At 37.9% G+C, this 21974-nt stretch overlaps 1 protein-coding gene across 11 annotated transcripts in view; it reads left to right on the top strand.

The window, feature by feature from the left end:
• LOC127658681 (poly(rC)-binding protein 3) overlaps positions 1-21974 on the top strand; it is a 97357-nt gene that overhangs the window by 51056 nt on the left and 24327 nt on the right. Inside the window, exon 1 of one of the 11 annotated variants that reach the window (XM_052148097.1) lies at positions 17263-17351. The exons of the other annotated variants lie outside the window; for them this stretch is intronic. The gene's annotated coding sequence lies outside the window, so the exon portion shown is untranslated. Of the gene's footprint in view, positions 1-17262; positions 17352-21974 lie in introns of those variants that run through there. 11 annotated transcript variants of the gene reach the window in all.

The raw sequence follows: 21974 nt of genomic DNA on the forward strand, positions 1-21974 counted from the left end.
CACACTGGCTTATCACACCCAGGCCGTGCCCCTACCCTTACGGGTCCGAGCTCACTCAACAAGGGGTGTTGCGTCCTCGTGGGCACTGGCCAAGGGCACCTCCCTAGCAGACATCTGTAGAGCCGCGGGTTGGGCAACACCCAACACCTTCGCGAGGTTTTACAACCTCCGCGTTGAGTCGGTTGCGTCTCGTGTTTTCTCAGGTCCGAGCCCGTAGAACTCGGTAACACGTAGACCGACCGGCCGGGTGGATCGCTTGCGCCCAGCGCCCTTTTCCTGACGTCAAGGTAAAGTAGTGCGCCTTCTTCCCAGGGCGCCCCACTCCGAGTCGGGCCCCTGGTCGATTCCTCCCCAGCCCTCCGGGTCCACGGTTCATCAGAGGAACTCGCCAACCCAAGCCACTGCGGGTACCCTGATGGCCACCCCGTACTGGTATAGGGGCTCCACAGGTAAAATAAGAAGGCCTCCTGTTCGGACTCCCCCTGTGTGTAATTCCACGGTTCTGTCCCCTTACGAGCGGACCCCCGTGTCTCCCTTAGGCAGTTACAGCTGCCTCGGTCGCCGTGCTGTAGCAACTCCCTCCTTTCGAGGCTGGATCTACCACCGCACCATACTTTCCACACGAGCCCTAAGACGGCCGTGTGACGTGTCTACCACTTTTCCTCCCCAAGAAGAAGGGCAGGTGTGGTCTCCGCGAGGGTCTGGGTAAGACCCCTTCCCTATATGCGTGTAAGGGCCCCGGCCGTGATTGCTCTATGCGAGAAACATAGAGAGAAAAGAGGCCCAGCCAGGCTGGCCCGTTCCCATGTTGGCAAACATCGCCTTGTTCCCCTCCCTGGGTAACTAGAAGGACTCCGATGTTCTTATGGGGCATTGGGGAAGGGTACGTGCAGCCAGGTACAGACGATGCGTGGCACTGGATGAAATCTCTGCCCGCCTCTGTATCGGCGGTCCACGTACAAGGTTCAGCGCATGGCATGATTGGAATGGGTCCCCTAGTGTCGCTTCTCCGACACAACGTGGAGAGAGCGACAGAAGGGGAACGTTTGGTTACGTAGGTAACCTCCGTTCCCCGAGGGAGGGAACGACACGTTGTGTCTTTCCTCCGCCATGTCGCTGAACCGAGCCACTGTTGTGGCCGGACCATTTCCGGCTCCTCAGAAAAATCCTGAATGAACTCCCGTATTTTCCCCGCTTAAATACCCATATGTCCGGGGGCGGGGTATGCAAATACCGACTGCCAACTCCCATTGGCCCTTTTCAATAAGATCAGAGGTGAATATCGGCGCTCGAGAGAGACCCCTAGTGTCGCTTCTCCGACACAACGTGTCGTTCCCTCCCTCGGGGAACGGAGGTTACCTACGTAACCAAACGATTTTGCTCTTAAAAAATAAACTAGTTTTATTCACCAAAGTGTCATTCAACTGATCACAATGTACTGTATATTCAGGACAATAATAACATGAAAAATTACTATTACAATTTGAGAAAAAAATGTCAGAACTTCTTAAACTACTCCAGAGTTCTCATCAAAAAATCCTCCACGTGCAGCAATGACAGCTTTATAGATCCATGGCATTCTAGCTGTCAGTTTGTCCAGATACTCAGGTGACATTTCACCCCACTCTTCCTGTAACACTTGCTAAAGATGTGGCTATCTTGTCGGGCACTTCTCACACACCTTACAGTCAAGCTGATAACACAAAAGCTCAATGGGATTAAGATCCATAACACTCTTTTCCAATTATCTATTGTCCAATGTCTGTGTTTCTTTACCCACTATAACCTGTACTTTTTGTTTTTCTGTTTCAAAAGTGGCTTATTCTTTGCAATTCTTCCCATTAGGCCTGCACCCCTGAGTCTTCTCTTTACTGTTGTACATGAAACTGGTGTTGAGCAGGTAGAATTCAATGAAGCTGTCAGCTGAGGACATGTGAGGCTCAAACTAGAGACTCTGATGTACTTATCCTCTTGTTTAGTTGTACATCTGGCCTTCCACATCTCTTTCTGTCCTTGTTAGAGCCAGTTGTCCTTTGTCTTTGAAGACTGTAGGTACATCTTTGTATGAAATCTTGTTTTTTTTTTTGCCAATTTAAAGCATTGTATAGCCTTCATTCTTCAAAACAATGACTGACTGATGAGTTTCTAAAGAAAGTTTATTTTTTGCCATTTTTTACCTAATATTGACCTTAATACGTGCCAGGCTATTGAATACTGTGGCAACTCAAAAATAAACACAAAGACAATATTAAGCTTCATTTAACGAACCACATAGCTTTAAACTGTGTTTGATATAATGGCAAGTGATTTTGTAGTACCAAATTAGCAATATAGCATAATTACTCAAGGATAATGTGTTGAAGTGATGGCTGCTGGAAATGGGGCCTGTCTAGATTTGATCTAAAATGACTTTTCAAATAGTGATGGTGCTGTTTTTTACATCAATAATGTCCTGACTATACTTTGTGATCAGTTGAATGCCTCTTTGGTGAATTAAAGTACCGATTTTCTTCCGAAACAGCAAAATCTATACAATATTACAAACTTCTGGCCGCCAATGTATATATATAAATATATGGGAGATAAACCCATAAAAATTTGAGGAACAAGAACTGATTTTGCTTCTCCTTTTTTATCTTTTGCATTTGAAAAGACTGACATGTCCATAAAGTATATATTTGTTCCTTATACTGTGACAACAGTACTGCATGTTCTCCTGTCTCAAAGCCTCTCCTTTTTATATAAGATTTCTTTATGTGAAAGTCAAGGTTGATTTGGGAAATAACACATGAAATGACACAAAGACATAAAATTAAGACATGGTGCATGGAGGCAGGCTTGTGGGTTGTTAGCATGCTGGAGCACTTCCATCTCTCGGCTGCATGCTTTGCCTGCTCGGGCATTTTGGCTTAAATGATGCTCTTGTCATCTGGACGCGCATTAAAGACATGCCCATCTGTGATGGCGGGATGAGTGAATGCAGGGCACATGCAGATTACTCTTATTAACATCTCAGCGCCACCATTATCAGCTCAGCAGGGGCTGGAGTCCCCTGTTTGTCACAGTTAATGTATCCAGTGCAGTAAAAGCCTGACTTATGATGGACTATTTTACTCCTTTGTAAGGCCGACTCCGTCTGGTGCATGTGGACTTAGCTCTAATTTGTTGTTCTTTAGTATTCATGTATTCATAGTGCACAGCTTGAGCACATTTGTTTGTACGTGAGAGCTTGGATGTGTGATTTTTTTTTTCCCTCCATTGCATACTCAGATTTCGTAACTCATTGAACTTCTCTTAATGTATGCGACACATGATGCCAATGACAATGCAACTTATGTAAACATGACTACAAATGTATACTTTCAGATTGTTACAGAATACAGTTGCATGTAGTGCTATAGTTACATAATTTATTTCTATATGCGTATTGTGAACTAATGTACATTGGGTCCATTGTATGATTTTAGACTCCTTTGGTACACTTTGTTCTACAGTTAATAAAGGAATAGTTGGTAAAACAATACAAATTATGTCATCATTTACCATGGTGTTTCAAACCCATTTGACTTACTTTCTTATTTGGGACACAAAACGTTCTCAGTCACCATTCACTTTAATTATATGGAAAAGTGATGCAATGAAAGTTTATGCTGATTGATACTGTCAGTCCCTAACATTCTGCCAAACATAATAGGTAATTACAGCAGTGCTGATGTAGGGCCATATAGTACGATTGCGAGTGTGATATTGCTTATATGCAACAGTTCAATGAACAAGTGCATTTTAAAAAATAAATAAAAACTAAGTATGCTCATAAAAACGTATTTGTGTATGGAACTACTTTATTACGCGACCAGAATCTGCCGTTGCTGGTTCAAAACAAATGATGCTTCCAAGCCTCCATTAGTAATTCAAAATGTTCACTTCAGAAATAGTATCACAGCTTGTGCTGTTTCTAACAAGTCATTGGATAAACTAGGATAGACGGTGTGTGTGTGTGTGTGTGTGTGTGTGTGTGTGTGTGTGTGTGTGTGTGTGTGAGAGAGAGAGAGAGAGATGGAGCATGTGCGATCACCTTTTGCAACACCCAATCAGAGATGCTTACAGCTTTCTCAGTGGAATATAGACGTCCAAGTGGGGTATTCCTCTCTATTTCGGGGTAGCCGGTACGCAAATGTCATTCACTGTAGAAAGAGCGATGTCCTCCGTCATTCTAAACAGTATGTATCCAATGTGGAAACTCACAGAGCACTGTTCTATGTAAACAATGACTAACGGATTCACTTTACGTCAACAACTGGCTCATATTACACACAAATATTATCTTTTGCCACCACCTGCTGGCTAACATATGCAATTTCAAAAATAAAGACAGTAACTCTTAACATATGCACTATGCTTACACTTTAGTTTAGAACAGCACAAACACAAGCAGAGTGATACACACACAGTGAAGCGTCTGAGTGCTGATGCTGTCACACCATCAGTGCTCATGGAACGTCTCTTGTACAATCAGATTCGAGGGCATTAAAGGCACCATTGCAAGGCATTTAAACACATGTATAAGACCAACAAATATAAGATTTAGTGACAACGCAGCACCAGCCCAGTTAGGCAAGTGACAAATGGCCGTCAAAGGTACAAAACCATCTCGCACTAGCCCCAGGCCATTGTTGAGGTCTGTGTCATTGTCAGATACCCTTATGCAATCTTGAAATTGCTTCTTGATTGGAATTTTGCTTTTCAGATTTGAGATCTACAAACCACCACCATGCATGCATTGCTTTCAACATGCATTGCTTTCGGGTCTTGAGGTTATTAGATTTTAAAACTTGTTTGGAATTCTGAAAGTAAGGTCTTAGGGTGCATATTACAGAAAGATTGAAAATTCCACATGATGATAGGCCTTGTATTATTTTTCAGCTGACTGTTATAGTTTTTTCACATTTAATATAGGCTCCCATTACAATAATTTTTAAATGCACAGTGTCATCTATTTCAGAGTTGTGAGGTCAGCAGTCGCTGACTCTCGGTTATTGAATATTTCAACTAGTGGGGCCAGTTTTGCTATGTGAGTAATAATGAAATGTCCTATGTGTGTCCTAAGTACTGTTGTAAACACATTTTATCAGTTTTGAATAAGAATACAATATGTATACAATCTTGGCCCCTAAACATATTTTGGATATCAAGAGTGATCGCCATTGATTCAGGCTTGAGTATAATGCACTTTTGTGTTTTGCCTAATTCACCTGGTTAATCACTCTTGCTTTTCAAAAGCACATGGATTGTTTGTTTGTGTTCAAGCTTGATTTGCAATACTTTCCTCTGTCACTAATGATTCACTTTGATGCTGATGCAGTCTGACTGACACACACACACACACACACACACACACACACACACACACACACACACACACACACACACACACACACACACACACACACACACACACACACACACGTTGTGTTTCCATGTTTTATAGGGACTTTCCATAGACATAATGGTTTTTATACTGTACAAACTACATATTATATCCCCTAACCTTAACGTTAAACCTAACCCTCACAGAAAACTTTCTGCATTTTTACTTTTTCAAAAAACATAATTTAGTATGATTTATAAGCTGTTTTCCTCATGGGGACCAACAAAATGTCCCCACAAGGTCAAAAATTCGGGTTTTACTATCCTTATGGGGACATTTGGTCCCCACAAAGTGATAAATACACACACACACACACACACAGGCACACACACATTCACAAAGTGAAAACAAAGGCAATCAAATAATGAATGTTTGATTTGATTTTAGATATCTATACATTTTTAAAGCTTGTTAAAATGAGCACATTTTTTAATGCATGCACATACATTCAGATATTTCATAAATACGTATACACACCAGGTGTGGAAATAGTACTAAATAATCATACTAAAGAAGAAGTACTGTTACTTCCCAAAAATTTTTGTTAAAGTAGCTGTCCTAAAAACTACTCAAGTAAGAGTAAAAGAGTAGCTAATTTAAAAGTACTCATGAGTAGTGAGTATTGAGTACCGAGTTGCAAAACCTCTGCCCTATTATAATGAACACTGCATGCCAACATTTAAAATGCATCACTTATCTATGATAAAGACTACATGATTCTTATTCCAAAAAATAAAAGGGAGACATGATAACAGAAATGAAAACTTTAAAAAGTTATTTTCAATACACTGATCTCCATTTTAAATCGTAATGTATGAAACAATTACATTAAAATCAGTTTATGTGTAGGGTCTAAATTTCCCTTAATGCCGACAGAGCATTATTGTTGAGCATAAAACATCGTCAAACAATGCAAGAAATGCAAAAAATGTTAATTAAGCAGGATCTCTTGGCACGTCATGTCCTGCACAATAGAGGAGGTAGAGCAGGCATAGGAAAAGTTGTTTGGAACAGGGGCTACATCATGCTCAAAAAGGAATAATTCACCCAAAAATGAAAATTCTCTCATCATTTACTCACCCTCATGCCATCCCAGATGTGTGTGACTTTCTTCTCCAGAACACAAATTAAGATTTTTAGAAGAATATCTCAGCTCTTTTGGTCCATACAATGAAATTCATTGTCTTCAGAAGCAATATGCAATATCCCTGCTTAGTCAATCTCCACTTTAAATTTCACTTTATTCTTGTGTTTTTGGTGATTCACTATCTTCATGCATATTGTCACCTACTGGGGAGAGAGAAGAATTTCTAGCAAAAATGGACTTAAATATTAATCTGTTTCTCACCCACCTGTCACATAAATTCTGAAGTCATGGATTAAACCACTGGAGTTGTATGTATTAGTTTTATGCTACTTTTATTTGCTTTTTGGAGCATCAACATTTTGGCATTGAATGGACCTTCTTCTAAAAATAAATGATAAGAGTAAATGATTAGATATACAAAAATTTGTGAATTATTTTTTAAGTAGCACATGAGAGGCCACATTGTCCTCATTTTGAGATACAATGTTCAACATTGATTTAGTTCTTGTATCTTTTAAGCCCAGACATAGTTGTGTTCTCATTCTAATGCATTATGAACAATTTTCTTTGTTTTTTATATTTCACTTGGATAAACCAACCAGTGGTGCTCTTGCTATTGTGATTGATGTAATGAACAGCACTTTTCTAGATGTAGAACATAGGCTAAATATAGAAACTACTCAAAATTTCATCGAGGACATCTCTCTTTTTTCAGATCATTTTATTGCCCAGCCCTATTGATAACATTGCATTAATCTCTCACAGTAGCCCAATAAACTCATACATAAATAGTTAAAGTACAGGTGACATTGTAGACACACAGAATCTAGTAAGCAGAAATATTAAATTTACCTCGATATGTTTCTTCAAATTAGAGGCAGGAGTAATGCTGATATTTGGCTTGAGCAAGTTAAACTCACATGACATGATCATGCAATTGGCCTTTTTCACTGCGAAAAGCCCTTTCTGCTGCAGTAAATTATGCTTGAGGCATTCTCCACATCCATAACAGTTGGCGCCAGATCTACAGCTGCCATTCAAGTTTTTTTATGTGTGATTTGATTTGACGGGAGTCATGAAATAAAATCAGGACAGGGAAGTAGCGAACACAGACGGTGGGAAAATAGCAAAGTAAAAGTACAGTTACAGCACTTAAAATGAACTCAAGTAAAAGTATACAATTTTTAAACTACTTAAAATACTACTACTTAAAATAGTAAAATTCTTGGGAAAAAGTAGTTAATTACAGTAACGTGAGTATTTGTAATTTGTTACTTTACACCCCTGATACACACCCAACTATTGATTATATTTAGCTACATACTATTCACTTTTTCTCTATTTTTTTTTTTTCATTCACTCTTGTCATAGTCTTATGTCATGGATGAACCATTCTCCATTTTAATCTCCTAAAATACGAGGCCATATTTGAAACATGTAACAGACATCCTCTTTTTCCACATATAGAGCCTTCAGAGCAATTAACTTGTTTCTCAATACTCTGAGAATAAGTGCAATGGGTGTTATTTAATCATTCTTGCCAGCTTGACAGAATGGGAGGATGATTTCTTACTCACAACTCCTCTGAGACAAAAGTCTAGACACTGATAAATGCATGTTGATTTACTTCTACTTGTTCTACAGGCATTTTCAATGACATTACATACGATGTCAGGCTTTTTACGGTGCATGTAAGGCACTATATTGATATTCCCTATAAAGACTTTTTTCTAGAGCCCTATGCCAAAATATTATTATTATAAATACAAATATCATTATAATATTAACTAATTACTTTGCCCCGGATAATTTCACCCTTAGATGTGCAATCTATTTCTGTTTTTTTGGAAACAAAATTTTTAAAGATATTTAAGATGGAGATTAAAAAATTTCACATTAAATTGAATGAATGTTCACCTTTCAAAATGCATCAGTGCTGATATCATCGCAATAGGCATAATTTGCATACTAAATTGTGATTGGTCTTGTTTTCATTCGTTTATATGTATATCATATATCAGGTGTGTTATCTTTTTTTTTTTACAAATTTTTTCTTCATCTTTGAAGTGACATTTTATTTATGCAGAACCAAAGCCTAAAACCCAAGCTTATTTTATGCCTTGCGAACACCGTAATTTCTTTCAGGACATCCAAATCTAGTTATCTTTGCAACTCTGACATTGCATTCTCACTGTTATATATGCAATTTACATTTTACCAACTGCCTGCTCACCAGTTAGTTCTCTGCGTTGTATGTTCAAGTTACAAATGTATACTGCAGACTGTGTGATTCATACATGCAATGAACAATAGCCTTGAGTCTATATGAGGAGATGTTTAGCAAGACAACTTCATCAGTGAGACTCAGTGACATCTTCCTCAAGTCACTGTGTCTCGGCACCCGTCTACATGAGCCAGTGTATTTGGCCTGTGCATTCGGATGGGAGGGAGCTTGGTGCAGTAAAGCAGTATGTACGAGCAGATATAGCAAAGGACAGCGAGGAGGGAAAGACCCCGAAGACTCCAGAGGTCTCTGTGAATCACTGGCGCTGTTTGAAGGATGATAAGGCATTGCTGAAAGGAAGGCTGAGCCATGTATGGTCCAGCTAAGCTGACCTGAACAGACATCTTAGTGGAGAATGGTCCACATTAAAGGGATTGTTCCCTCAAAAGAAATCAGTAATTTTCAATGATTTTTCATTTTTGGGTGATGTTTCCCTTTATCATGCAATTCTTGCTTACTGATACTCAACAAGTCAATACAACACATGTTGTTTTCCAGTAATTTTGACTCTGACACCTTTTTTTCTTTCTTTCTTTCTTTCTTTCTTTCTTTCTTTCTTTCTTTCTTTCTTTCTTTCTTTCTTTCTAACGTGTTAAATCGACAGCCCTAATTTTTATTTTATTGACTGGTTAAGTGCTTATGGAAAAGATGTGTTTTTAGCAGTTTGTTGAAGACAGTAAGTGAGTCAGCTTCATGGATGGAGTTGGGAAGGTCATTCCACCAATGTGGTGTGATGAAGCCGAAAGTCTGGGAAAGTGTTTTGGTGCCTCTTTGTGTTGGTACAACAAGGCAACGTTCCATAGCCGACCGCAGGTTTCTAGTGGGCGCGTAGCTCTGCAGAAATTATTTTAGGTATGCTGGAGCATACCCAGTGACTGTTCAGTATGCCAGCATCAGAGTCTTGAACTTGATACATGCTTCAACCGGCAGCCAGTGAAGAGAGACAAGGAGTGGTGTAACGTGCTCTCTTTGGTTGATTAAAGACCAGACATGCTGCTGCATTCTGGATCATTTGCAGGGGTTTAATTGCACTTGCGGGGATGTCTACAATGACAGCGTTACAGTAGTCCAGTCTAGATATGACAAGTGACTGAACAAAAAGTTGTGTGGCATGTTCAGAGAGGAAGGGTCTTATCATGCTGATATTCACACCTGCTTTGCTCAGACAAAGATAGTGGTTATTAATTTGGTATTAAATTCCTTAATAAATCAGTAACACTGAATGCAACACAGCTATGCCCTACCACCTTGTTTAACATTCATTCTCCTCTTCTTCTCAATCGAAACAATCTGTCTTGCCACAGGGATTGTTGTTCAGATCGTAAGAGATGATGGGGACAGCCATGTGACAAATAACCAAACTGAATGGCAAAAAAAAGAAAGAAAAGCAAATCAAAACAACTAGGATCAAACATAACACTATGGGGAAAGAGCTTGACATCAGACAGTATCCAAACCCCAAAATGTGTCCAACATGCTGAATTCATACCCTGTTTTTTAATGAATATCAATGTTAAAATCAAAGTTGAAAAAACCACATACTACACGCTGCGTTAGAGCACATAAAAGCATAGCGTTGGGATCCTTATATAAGGATGTTAATCATCATATTTATTTTTATCATATACTAACAATTTTTTCACTTTTATTTGTGTTCATATCCACTTAAAGGAAATAAAATATCTGGAAGTATTCATTAAAAAAAGGGATTATAACAAATGTTTTGAGTTGCATGCTGTAAATCTGGCTTTTTATTGCTTTGTGCTCAAATACAGTCTTTCTTAGGGCAAAGTGACCCAAAAGAGAAAGAATCCCTGGAAGGAACAGTTCACACAAATATGAAACTACTGTCATAATTTATTCACCCTGAAGTCCTTGTAAAATCTTATAACTTGCATTCTTCCATGGAACACAAAGATTGGATTTTTTTGAAGAACATCCTGTGTGCTTTTTTTGTTGTATTTTTTCCAAATCATATAAAAGTTATAGGTGCTCTCAGGCTTCAACATGTCATTAAAGCACAATAAAGTACTGTACAATTTGTCCATATGAATGGTGCACTGCTGTATTTGGCAGGTTTTCTAAAGCCATACAATATAAATTGGGATTATTTTGAAATTCAAGTAATTGTTTGCCCACGTCTAAAAGTTCCCTAATTAATTTTAGAGCTACTCTAGATAGTCTTCAATATCTACAGGATATTCTTCAAAATATCATCTATTCCTCCATGTAAGAAAGAAAGTCTTTGAGGTTTGGATTAAAAGTAAATTCAAATGGAAATTATGAGAACAAAATTTGTTTTTGAGTGAACAATTGCATTAATAACAAAGTTTTGCAAGATCAAGGCTGTAGCACACAAGTAAATCTCTCCCAAGCATTATGCAAAGAATTATGGTCTGTACATTATGTGGAATTTCATCTGTTATCTATGTGCATTAACAAGGTTGTTTATGCATCACAGAGGTGACAGTTCCCCCATGAAAGTTCCATTTCAAACAGATGTCCCGAGTTATTGGTTTTAGCTTCAGGGGTGTCCCATTATTAAAAGCTCTGACTGCAACGAAATGGAGGGTCAGGCAACATTTTCCATTACAGACTCATCGCTAGGTCTGGGTGAGAATGGCAGCGTAAAAGCTTTTCGAGCATGGACCAAATGCCAGTCCGTGGTGGTGCGACTGAGGCCCTGAGCAACATAATTTTCCACTTATCCGCAGCCTGTGTGTGAACGTATGGCCAAGGGATACACTTAAACTACCGGATCCATTCTAGCCTCCAGGGAAACACTTCTTAATCGACCACTTCTTTTTTCGCTTCTTAGAAAAGAACCATTCTCACACTGACCTCGGGACTCAGCTTTTTAAAAGCGTTGTGGAAAGAACCTTCCTTTTTAGTGTCATAAGAAACCGAATAATCACAAAGGAAGCCATGAAGAATCGAGATCCTGCAGCACATAAAATAAGAGGTCGCTATCATGCACTTCAGTCTTCCTGTGCACTCAGCGATATATGGATTTTTCAGGCCTCTCAAAGCAAAGGCACTGAGCCAGTACAGCATTCCTAATGTCACAACCCAGCCATGCAGTCAGTAATGAGCTTCTTAATTAAACTCTCCAGGCTTGTGGCTCAATTAGGGCTCACAGACAAAGTTAAACTGATCAATCCAGGAACTGCTTCTGCATAGCGTGGCAGCATTGTCAGGCATAGAGGAGTACTTTGACAATGAAGTACAAGAAAACAGGAGTGAGCAAAACGACGTTACATGCCAAATTGACTAGTAGGTGGCTTGGACTAGTTGATGAATCCGTCTTAAAGGAATAGTTCATTCAAAAATAAAAGTTTATTCACTTGTCATCTTGTCAGCATTTTTTCAGTGAAAATCTTGATGTCCGTTGCACATTCCTGAGTGCATGAGAGAAGCTTGTTCACTGACGTATGCGTGTTTGAGCTCTAAACAGGGCTGTGAAATTACAACCTTTGTTATTTAATTGTTACTATATTCCCCTAATATTCTAATCAAATTTTTTTATTTAAATTAATGTAATTTACATGAAAAAAAAAAAAGTAGCTTTAGAGCATGTCATATTATTTATTTAGGCTACATATCCAAAACAAGCTGAGAACTGTGTTCATATGAGATGTAGTATGTCAGTTACTGATGAGCAGGGTTGGGAAGTAACGGAATACATGTAACAGGATTACATATTTAAAATACAAAATATAAGTAACTGCATTCCAATTCAGTTACAATTTAAATAACTGCTAATTAGAATACAGTTACATTTAAAAAGTATTATGATTACTGAAGAGATTACTTTGTATTTTATTGCCATTTGTTTAATTTAATATTTTGTCTTTTCAGTTGGAAAACATTTATACCAGTGGGGATTTCTTTAAGACTGCAAGGGAAGCTCAGCTTCCCATATAATGTAAAAAAAATAATGGTCAAATATTTACTATTGTGTAAACAATTTATTGACTAAAAATGCGTTAGAACACGTTCATCTCGAAGACGAGTTCGTTCAGAATCAGCTACATTACATATAGCAGCAGGTCGGCTGACTCGATTTACTTCTCATACATTCCCGTAGCGTCAGTGCATTTCTCTGTTGAAGCCGAGCGTCCATTGACTTCAATGGGGCTGCTCTGAACAGTTTTTTTCAGTGCTCCGAAAATAGACGGTCATTGGATAAATGCTGCGATTATGTCCCGCCCACGGACGCTCAGCGTCTCTGGGGGTGAATGAGGAGTGGGCTGGCCCGGACTCCGGGCTTCCGCGTGATGATTGGAGGATCTGTCGAAAGACTGCATCTCCTTTTGATTGACAGCGAATCTGTACTATAAGAAGTCACTGAAGCTATTTCGCGCTCAGTCCCATCGCGGATTTCTCAAGTGTAGTCGAAAGACAAACTGCTGCAACCTATTTCTTTATATTTGTTTGGCGAAATTGCTAGTCAATTTGCATAATACATTTCACACAATTATACACCACATTCCTTGTTTCAGTTTTACCAAGTTTAATATATTTTGTTTTAGAGCGTTCGTTCGTTCGTTCGTTCATTCATTCATTCATACAGTAGGCTAGGCTAGCGTCGTACGGGTGAAACTGCGCACGATGGCAGACGGTGCTAATATTGTCGACCTGATTTTGGCGAAGCCATTTGAAAGTCTTCCTTACGAGGAAAAAATTAGAATTAAACAGCAGGGCAGATCAACACCTAAGATTGATTTAGTGCAAAAAATACGGTAAATAATTTATAATGTAGGCCGAAAATGAGCTTCCCCTCTTTGAAAGACCAGCAGCCGCCACTGATTTATACATATAAATTATGTGATCCAAAATGCATTTGAACAGCGGTGAAACACTTTCTTATGATGTGTTACATTCATACGAGCAGACAGAGAAGAACGTTTGAAGTTTGGAGCAGAAGAAATAGAAATAAACCTTGTGTAAATTGTCAGCTTTACGCTAAGCTAAAATGCTATTTCTAGCCATTTTACATGCATGTTACCAGACACGATCATATTATTTTATCAACAAAATTCACGTTAGATCATAATTAATTTTTTTCTAGTAAGAACTTTGATATTAGGGCAAAAATCATATTCTTGATTATCATTTTTGTATTGTTTTCCTGCAAAAATATCAAAAAATCCTTAAAACAAGATCAGTTTGATTTATCTTGTTTTAGAAACAACACTGCTTAAGATATTTCAGAGAATGTATTTTTAACATGTGTATTTTGTCTGACTGTACTGGCAGAGTTTTTATAGTGAATACAAGAGAATAAAATCTACCAGTGTTGAAGAAGTAATCCAAAGTATTTAGAATACGTTACTGACCTTGAGTAATTTTACAGAATACATTACACATTGCATTTTAAAGCATGTACTCTGTAATCTGTAGTGGAATACATTTCAAAAGTAACCTTCCCAACCCTGCTGATGAATTACTGAAAATCTGGGTTCCAGTGAGGCTCTTACAATGGAAGTGAAGGGGAAACCCGCAAACGTTAAAATACTCATTGTTTTAAAAGTATAGCCACAAGACATTAACAATATGCATATAAACATGATTTTAGTGTGATAAAAACACTTACTAACCTTTTCTATGTAAAATTATAGCCAATTTTACCACTTTGTTGCCAAGACGATGTAATGTCACAAACCCTAAAACCCTAAAATGACTATAAATATGATGATTTAAACAAGTTTAAAGCTCAAATAATACATGAGTTTTAACAGAAGAATGAATGTAAGTGCTTTTATAAAATTATAAGCTTCAAATTTCTGCCTTTAAACCCTCCAAAATCTGGCCCCATTCACTTCCGTTGTAAGTGCCTCACTGTAACACAGATTTTTGCTTTTCTTAAAGAAAGGACGGATGAGTTGAAATACATTTTTGTGATAATCAACATTATGCCACAAATGCTGTCGATTGACCTTAACTTGTACTGAACTCGGAATATTGCTTCAAGACTGTATAGTACTCTCAACTCCGTTTAAAGGGATAGTTCTCCCAAAAATGAAAATTCTCTCATAATTCACTCACCCTCATGCCATCCCAGATGTTTATGACTTTCTTTCTTCTGCAGAACACAAATGTAGATTTTTAGAAGACAATGTAAGTTAATGGTGGCCAGAACTTTGAATCTCCAAAAATCGCATAAAGGCAGCATAAAAGTAATCCATAAGACACCAGTGGTTAAATCCATGTCTTCGGAAGTGATATGATAGGTGTGGATGAGTAACAGATCAGATGAATACTAGGTGGCAAAATAGCATATTTAATAAGAAACAGCAAAAAATAAAAGATGAAGAATGTGGAAGTGAAAGTGGAGATTTATAGTTAAAAAGAACTTAAATATTGATCTGTTTCTCACCTACACCTATCATATCTCTTCAGAAGACATGGATTTAACCACTGGAGTCCATCAATTGCATTGTTAGGACCTACAGAGCTATTCTTCTAAAAATCTGAATTTGTGTTCTGCAGAAGAAAGTAAGTCCTACACATCTGGGATGACATTAGGGAGAGTAAATGATAAAGAATTATAATCTTTGGGTGAAGTATCCATTTAGCATATTTTTACCATGTTTAAATCAGTTCCAAAAAAATGTATCTTAAAAAAGCAACATTCATGGTGACCCACTCCAAAAAAAAAAGTGTACAATAAATTGCAGTGAACAAAGACGTACATCTGAATATGTATGGCTTTAAAGGAGATGAATTTAAAGACCCAACTTTTCCGAGTGGGTTTTACAGCTAAAGCATTGCACTCTATCAACATGCTAATTAAAGCCACCACTAAAGTGCCACCACTAAAAAAAATTACATTTATATATACAGTATAAAATGTGTATATATAATAAACAAACTGAAAATAATTTAAAATGTAAAGGTTTAGCAGAATGGTCGACCGACCCAACCCTACAAGTGACTGGTACTGTGTCCAACCCAGAAATGTCATGCTTTCTATTAAATCAGATCCTGTCTACCCTATCATAGTTGAAACGTACTGCTGCAGCACTATACGATTGTTCAGTCATTGTCTCCTTCATGCTCGTCAGGGCCGATTAGCTCACTCAATTGATGATTTTATGATGGCCAATTGCTGTTCCCAAACAACCCAACAATGCTGCCTTTTGACCTTGCTGGGGTAATAATTGAGTTTACATATAGGACCATTGTGCCTACCGTCAAAACATTGTGCCTACTGTCTTCCATATTTGGTACTCAGTGAACCTCAGCACTTTCCCTGTATCTGGTAAGGATGCTAGATTGTCTGCACCAAGTTTGTTTAGGGGTTCCATTTATGATTTGGTTTCTTAGTTGACTTCACTACAGGAATCATTATACATTTCATTTTCTTTGTGAATGTTTGTACTTTTGTCTCTTTGAATCAATGTTTCAGTGGTCTTTGGTTCCCTTTTGTGACAGGACTGGTCTTACCTTAGCAGAGAAAGGACGAGGCTCCGATTTGATGGGTTACGAATTTGCTGGTACCTTCGAGAATGCTTTCGAAATTTGACATCTAAGATTTTACATCACCTCAGTGTTGTTAGAGTGTAGAAGGACTGTGTTATCCCTTCTCTAAAATGGCTTATATTGCCCTTTTAAAAGAGCTTTGATGCCATGACAGACATGAGACAAAAATCTCAGTAAATATTTGTTTTGTTCCCATAAATGGGAATTGATGGGGTTTTAACCTCAATAGTTCATGATTCATTCCTTTTTTGCAGGCCAACTAAAGAGAATTAGCCAGTGGGGTACGTAATCCATCTTGTGCCAGCGAAGCTCCCCATAATTCCTTACTGTGCTGGATTAATACGGGTGGAAGACACAATGACTGTCAGATATTGTGATGTTGATAGAAAGCCACCCCTCACCCGGCTTAAGCCTCTTGGTTTTTTAGTACAAGTATGTTAACCTGTTTTTATTAATCATGCCAACGGTCTTTAGTGCTGAAAAAATTAGGACAGTGTGGGATGAGGGAAAGGTGCAGGGGGTATGGAAGCATATGAAGATTGAAGCTTAAATGTCACAACAAAACAAAAAATGCACTGTAATGACAGAAGTAACTGATATAAATGTCTACAGATGGTGTTTAGACCAGACACTCTGGGCTGGACCAGACTATAGGAAAGGGCATGTGCATTGGTGGGCACAGCTGACGTGTCGCCCAGTGGAGACGGCTGTAGGCTTGGGTGCCGATTCTGCCCCCAATACCCCTGGGGCTGCTCACGGAGCGTAGTGGGACTGCTCTACTCTGAAAAACCTTAACCTCAACCCATCCAATGTCAAAGGCATCAACAAACAAGGGACTTGCTGCAGTGAAATTTGGATTTAGGCAATTTTTTGCCCACTGTATTCGGTGAGAGATCACGTGTCCATTGCCTCACCCACATGACCTCATACCAGGGCCAATCAGATGGTGCCGTTCCATCAGGGATAAGCGAGTGAACGGCGGAGAAATCATTTTCCCTCTGTGATTTTTAATTCCAGTCCTTTCCGAACGTCAATATCGGTGGCCATCGGTTAGGAGCTCTGTAAAGGTAAATCTTTTTTACGTTTTCTAACGTTATTTTTAGCAGATGCTTCAATGCATCATTGTGGCCTGGTGCATGCAGCTGTAATATCTATTGACCATTAGAAACATTATTCTCTATGGCAGTTAACTGAAAAATAAACGTTATGTTGTCTTTATGTATGATGTTCCAATACTGACTGAATGAGTATCATTCTTCTTGATACTCAAGCCAACCTATTCTGACTGTGAGTAGGATTTTGTTGGACATGTGAAATCCTGTATAGACTAGACCTTCTGGCTGTTTAACATAAATTAAAATTGTATTTAAATCTTTCATGAAATTTTGTGAAATTGTAAAGATTTATAGATCTGGCTAAATGTCTTCGGATTTCTGATTTTCTTTTTATTTGATAGTTTTTGGCAGAAACATCCATTTTTATGTTAAATCCGTATATCTTTCGACAATGGTCTGTATGCTGCAGACAGTATGGCGTTTAGGATTGTGACTTGTGTGTCAGTCTCCATTGCGATTGCGACCTTGATGGCTGTTCATAACATTAAACGCTGCTCATCTCTTTGTTAATTCTTCTAGAGAGGTACACAATTTCCTTCACTGTCGTTATCTAAATTATCGTCATCGGTTCTAAATCTGTCACAATGAAGTGAACAAAGTTGTCCTAAAAACTGGTTCAAAAGCATTTTATTAGACACATGTATGAACAGAACAAGCAATTGATTTAATATTTTTATAGTTATTTGTATATTTTTTTATAATTCTAAACTATTTGAGAGTGCCTCAACATGAGAGGTGTAATTGGTTGGTTGATTATGGTATTTGCTTCCCAACATATCTAAGGGACATGGCTCGTTGGTGTCTCATATAGAGGTAGAACAACCGTGTTTTATACAGAGAATCCATATCTCACTTTATGAATAGATGTTTACTTAACATCTTAATATTTACAGCTGTTTAAGGATTTGTTTATGGAGATGCCACATTGTATATATATATATATATATATATATATATATATATATATATATATATATATATATATAAAACTGGTTTGCACTGTGTTGCCTGGAGTCGACCAGAGGTGTCTCCATTTAGCATTTCGGCACTTCATCTCCCTTCTATCAGTAGGCCGTTAGCATAGCATGGCTCGTTAATACCGAAATCTCAGCTCTCAGTTCTTAGGATTGGTTTCATATTTCATCTTGTATTGGCATTACTGGTCTACTGACCTCTTGATTATAATTTGGGCTGAGATCCAGGCAAGGGCGACTGATCAGAGCTGACAGTTTTTGAGCAGCCTGTCAGGCTGAGTAGGCGAGGGTGCCCCTGCAGACACGCGTACTGCAACAAAAGGCTCTCCTAGAATTGTTCACATCTGGGTGACCGAACGCCTGCTCCTCCCTCAACACACAACGCCCTGCCAATGGGACCCCAGACTTGTTGATTCCGCATGCCCACAGGGAATGTACACGCCAGCAAAACGTACCTTTTACAGTGAAAAATCGAAATTATCACTTGCACTATGTGTGTCGGACCCGACAGTAACTGATGTTTGGATGTACATAATCAATATTTTCACATTGCTCATTGTGCATGAGCTGGAAAGCCAATGAAGGAAAACAAAGACTAGATCTAATGCAGAATTGACCAGGTTGAAATCATCACTGTTTATTCTTTAGTTATGTCTCATTTAAACTTTCAACTAAAACAGACAGGGACATGACTTTGAAAAACATCAAAAGAACATTAAAAAAATGTCATGCCAAGTTTGAGTTTTTTATTCAGAAATGTAAGAGTTTTCCCCAACTTTTAAGAACCAATTCTTTTCTTTTTTTTTGTCCTAAATGCCAAATCCAATCTCTTTCACATGATCAGATTAAATGCACAGAAAAAGAACAAGAAGCCACAGTGCTTGTGTTGCATTGTATGCACCATATGATCCAATAAACTGGTGACTGTAAAACCATTGAACTCAACTACAGAACTAACTTCTGTGTACAGCCAAAATAAATAAATAAATAAATAATGATGTTCACATATTTCCAATTTTATGCTAACATTGTCTTTTAAAATGGAAAATCTCATGATAACTTTCTTGCAGGACTCTCATAAACACAAACAAAATCAAATAACCTACAGAAGCCGTTTTCTTTTAGTGCGGTGCTGCAGTATATTCGATACTCACTGTCATTTGTCATTATGTCATAGTCATTGATGCTTTTATGCTTGTCTAAGCAAATAATCACAAGGTCAGGAGGTGAGTTTTACCAAATTAACACTTTTTGAAGAGTTTCAAATGGATTGTCATTTATTTTTATCATATGTGGTGAAACTCAACACAAAACTTTTGAATTGGTAAACTGTTTCATTTGAAAGCAATGTAGTCACATATACAGCAGACATTTACATTCAGTGATGATGGTGCATTGGACATGTATGCACCAGCCTTTATTCTGATGAACTAGTAGCTGAAAGACTGTAATCCCTAATATGTATGTAATCTCCTCATTACAAGAATGTAACCACATATTCAGGAAATTGGAACAGCCCATTGTTCACAAAGGTCTTTTGCCCCTTTGTTTGTTTATTTGTATATTTTAACACATTTAATGCTTTCAGCTACCAATAAAGTGTTATACTCTGCGGTTTAAATCCATTCCATAGTATTCCACAAATTTCTCCTGAAATCAGTGCAAACAATGTGAAAAAAGTCTGGAGATTCCATTTGGACCCAACTATGAGTAGTAATTTACATAAATTTTGACAAAGACTATTTAGCAGAGATGGGCCACTTCTATTCAAATGCATGGAAGAAATTGGAACGCCCAACCAAGAAGTTCTAGTGCCCAACGGATGTAGAAAGGAAGTCCCGCCTTAAAGGTAAAAGAGCCAATTACCTTTTACAGACATGCCTCTCAATCAACTCTATAACACGCATGCTCATTAGCTATACAAGCTGGAAAAATATCAATTTTTTTACCGTAATATGAGGTAAAGAAGCACAATTTATGATACCAGTTTTTACTGATGATTTAAAAAAATGCTCTTTGATCATAATCTTGACCAACCATTATTTTAGATTTAGGTGTTCCCCCAAGTAGATAGGATCTGCACTGGCATGACTGGAAATAGTCAACCAGGAACGTTCCAAAGATGGTCGACAGTGGACAGACTTACTAGAAAGACTTTGAATTTTGAGTAGTATCTGTGGAATTTTTCCATCCAATGATTACAGAATTTCAGTTCACAATCTGAAAAAAAAAAAAACATCACAATCAGTGGTGTTTGACTGTCATAAACTGGGGAGGTAACAAAAGGTACACAAATTAATTCTAAATGTTCCATTATAGTTTAGAGGGAATTCAACAGTCTCTTTATTCAACATTCTCTTTATGGCACTGATTTTTTGAGCAGGCTTATGGCTGGTTTATGTTCTCACGTAACGACTGCCTTGGAGGATTAGGACAGGCCAGATGATGGAGGATATACTCAGATTATATTTAGCATTTTCCTCATGCGCCTGTTTTATTGCTTTGAGTATTTCTGTGTTTATAAAATTGCAACAGTCTTAGGAATCGTGCATTATCATCTTCCAACAAGATTCCATTTCTGTGTCTCTAATGGCCTGCAGATCAAATGCTGTAACCAAGCTTTTTACATTGAGGCTTTAATTTAATTCCTCCCCACAGTTAGAGAAGTGACCCCTCATAAGGACCTCATTCAGAGGAGAGAATATCCTCTCCCAGCTACAGCAATCAAAACAGAGATTTATATCTGTACTGAAGGGACCGTTTGCACGTATCCATAATGTAATTTATTTAATTTTTTTTCACAGTATTATTGCTGTATTTTAAATGGTGTCTAACTGTAGAAGATGCATTTAAACTTTATAGTATTTTTCCGTTAATTTTTTTTATTTATTTTTTTTATTAAATATAGCAGAAGTTCTGTATAAGCACGCTTACAAGCAACCATCATTTGCTGAAATTATGATACAGAAATCCTAATTTATAAAGTATCTCTGCAGCCAGTTTGTTATTTACTGTGTTTTAAAATACAGCAACTTGCTGGCTATTTGTTACTGTTTCTTTTGACAGTCGTTTTGCAGTGATTATACAATTGTTGACTTTTTCATAAACTAATAGGAGGAAATCAAGAAATCAGTATTAAATGTATTTAATGAGTGGTCTACAGTTGTCGACTTTGTGGTAAATTACTAAATCATTGTGTTGGTTTTTCATTAACCAATTGTTGCTAAAGTGACCAATTTTAGAAAATGCCCACACTTGTTGGATTCTTGCATTGTATTGAGAAGGGTAATACCAGGACAAGATCTTAAAACCGAGTAAGTAAAAATAGTTTGGACAGCGTGAGCAATTTCATTTGGTTATTGTTTGTGCCTCTCTGAAAATTGTATTTGACAGATTTTCAAGTCCACGAAGAATTGCTGAACCACTTCCGCCACACTATTGTGCCGATTATCCCTCTTTTACCTCTTCCTTTCCTGGATGCTTTTTTTCTGTCGTTCCTGTGTCCGCCCATGGTTATGATTTTGAGAAACAGAAAAAGACAAACCGCCTTAGGCTGTAATTTGCCCTGAAATCTCGTATGAGCCAGTGTCTCCCAATAAAC

This window comes from Xyrauchen texanus, chromosome 18 (genome assembly GCF_025860055.1).
Source record: "Xyrauchen texanus isolate HMW12.3.18 chromosome 18, RBS_HiC_50CHRs, whole genome shotgun sequence".
Classification (NCBI taxonomy): domain Eukaryota; kingdom Metazoa; phylum Chordata; class Actinopteri; order Cypriniformes; family Catostomidae; genus Xyrauchen; species Xyrauchen texanus.